Source organism: Lepisosteus platostomus, chromosome 22 (assembly GCF_059453375.1).
Source record: "Lepisosteus platostomus isolate fLepPlt1 chromosome 22, fLepPlt1.hap1, whole genome shotgun sequence".
Lineage (NCBI taxonomy): Eukaryota > Metazoa > Chordata > Actinopteri > Semionotiformes > Lepisosteidae > Lepisosteus > Lepisosteus platostomus.
The window spans coordinates 2,293,687-2,296,514 of record NC_142632.1 but is presented as its reverse complement, the minus strand read 5'-3'; the positions used below and the strand labels follow the sequence as shown (position 1 = coordinate 2,296,514).

The 2,828-nt window shown below is 47.8% G+C and overlaps 1 non-coding gene across 1 annotated transcript; it reads left to right on the top strand.

Moving 5' to 3' along the window:
- Positions 1 to 853: 853 nt before the first annotated feature.
- Positions 854 to 935, top strand: trnas-cga (transfer RNA serine (anticodon CGA)). Its single transcript has one exon. It is a non-coding gene; the product is annotated as a tRNA-Ser (tRNA).
- Positions 936 to 2,828: the final 1,893 nt, after the last annotated feature.

The following is a 2,828-nucleotide window of genomic DNA, read 5'->3' as shown; positions in this document are numbered from 1 at the left end:
TCCTGCACCGAGACCGCCTGGCCCCCTACCGACCCGGGAGGAGGAGCCGTGTGGGGAGGCTCTAGAGGACCAGCCGGGGCTGGAGCCGGCCGATAGTGGGGCATCCGTGGGTCGCCAGCCGTCACCGTGGCGCAGCGGCTGCTCACGCAGGGTTCCACAGCAGTTAGCCGAGTACGAGTACAGCCTGAGGGGGGTTTTCGACGTCGGCGAGACGCCAGACGCTTCAGGTTTTTAAGGAGTAAGAGTGCAGGGGGTCTAAACCTGCGATCCAGTGTGTTGAAGTATTTCACAACACTACCCCTAGCACATCTGGAAATAAATCCTCATAATGATTATTGCCCTGGGCATGTACCAAAAAATCACTGAGCATATATATATATATATCACTGTGTTGAAGCTAGAGACACAGAATAAGTGCAAACACATCCTAATTACAGTGTTCCTGCACCTTTGACCTCATCCAGAATGTATCGTTTATTGAAAGGGATTGCTGTCAGAATGCACAACTGAATCCCAAACAGAATCTCTAGTCAAATATGATAATGTGTGAAACAGGCAAATGAGTCTCTCAGGTGCCCATTGCTCATTTTCAGACACAATTATGCAATACTTTCACATGCAATACACATGCACATGCAATACTTTTCAGCTGCATTTTGACATCCGGACGGGGAGACTTTATCATTTGAACGTGAAGCCAGCCTTAAACCCTCTGAGGCGTGTCTGTCTGCCGGCACGTATTTTGTCAAAGGTATTTATTTTTTTTAACGGAGAGCGACTTTGAAAAGGTTTCCGCAGCCATGTCGCACTCCGTGTTAGATTAAAGGAGGAATGCGGCGATGGCGAACTCGCTGTAGTCGTGGCCGAGTGGTTAAGGCGATGGACTCGAAATCCATTGGGGACTCCCCGCGCAGGTTCGAATCCTGCCGACTACGGCGTCTGCCGCACGTCTCCTTGTGCCTGCGCGGCAAAGGCGAAGTGCTGCTTCTCCTTTCCTGGTACTATAAAAACGCTGAATTGCTTGGCCCCGCTGCCATAGAAATGAGTTCTTCAGATAACCACACATTTTGCGTTCGCACCTCTGGTGTTCTACTTATGCCTTTGAAAACCTAATGAATAAAACTGAAAGAACCGACACAATATGTAGGTGCTCGTAAAGCAAGCATTAAAGAACTGTTAACAGCAAGGGTTTCAGTGGGTTAACTGAGGAGAAGGCGTGATCGCTAATTGTTGACTTTTTATTTGGTGTTAGAAACACTCTTACTGTGCATGACGTGCAACGAATGTAGCCACAGAAATTGCATCACGCTTTCATGTATGCTATTGCAGACACCAACATTGCCTAGATAGAAAACCGAAATAGCCGTGGGTTTGCTTGCTGGTCTGAAGGATCTCTCTTCGAATCTCTATCATTTGTCAATTGAAGTAAAAGGTGCTGCAATCTGATACGTTCAGAATCAAACCCGCAGCTGTTGTTCGACTTTATTTCTTGACTAATTACAACTGAGTGTCGCATGAGCAGTTACGTAAACTTGTCTGATATATTTGAACACAAATGCCGTTCTTCAATTAAAACTAACAGTACATTGTCAGGGACATTCAGTTCTATACAAACAAGAGACAGACGAGAATATTTAGTATATAATAGACAGAAAGAGGTTCGAATCCTGCCGACTACGTTGTCCACCTCCTGTCGTTGTGTTTCAGCGCAAGCAAAGAAGCGCGCCTGTTTGGTGTTCCTGGTGGTTTTAAAACGCCCAATCGCTTGTACCCGCTGCCTTGGAAATAAGTTCCTCAGCGTCCGCGAATGGCATTTTGCAGCTGGAAGCAGATGTCGACGCGTTTTGCACAGAGCACCAAAAAAGTGTCTTTTTTGAAGCACTGAGCATTGGTGGTTCAGTGGTGGAATTCTCGCCTGCCACGCGGGAGGCTTGGGTTCGATTCCTGGCCAATGCAGTGGCTTTCGCAGCGAGCGGCTCCATCACTTGCATCCCCTTGCAACTCGCAACTGAAAACCCACTGAAGCTAAGCAGGTGTGAGCCAGGTCAGTACCCGGATGAGGGTGAGCTACAGGGAAAAACAAAGCTTCCAGCTGGAAGCGGTGTTAATGGTGCCGGCGGGGGGGCGCTCACCCTGAGGTCTGTGTGGGTCCCAATGCCCCGGTATAGTGACGGAGATGCTGTGTTGTAAAAGGGCGCTGTCTTTTGGATGAGATGTAAAACCGAGGTCACAGCGCTCTGTGGTCATTCAAAATGACCACCAAAACCTTTGACAAAAGCTCTTGGTAATTGATGGTCTTCAATAATGCTTCTCCTTTAGGTACATTTTAAATCAGCTGAAAAATGCTGTGAAATGGGGGGGCACTTCAGGCCAGTGTAGGATTTGGGTTACAAGAACAATGAAACTGCGCGAGAAAGCCCGTACACTGAATTACACGGCTTTCTATTCAAAGGAGGACAAAAGAAATTCCCTGAGTTCGATTTCTTGCAGCACAGAGAGGAGTACTGTTATGAGGCTGGTTAGCTCCGTTGGTTAGAGCGTGGTGCTAATAACGCCAAGGTCATGGGTTTGAGCCTTGTACGGGCCAGGTCCTTTTCTCCTCTCTTACCGAAGCTGTTAGGTTCCTTTCCGTGGTGAGAGGGGTTGTCATGCAACGCTGCCACATAGTGCCGACAGACAAGAGTGTTGCAGGAGAAGAGAAAAGTGTTTGAAGATTTAAGAGTGTCTTAGGTGGAGCCAAAATCAAGTGTCACAAATGCAAGTGGGAGGATTTCCAATGTTTAATATGGTAAAAATAAGCGGAAGTTATCTGCCGGTCCGGCACAGTC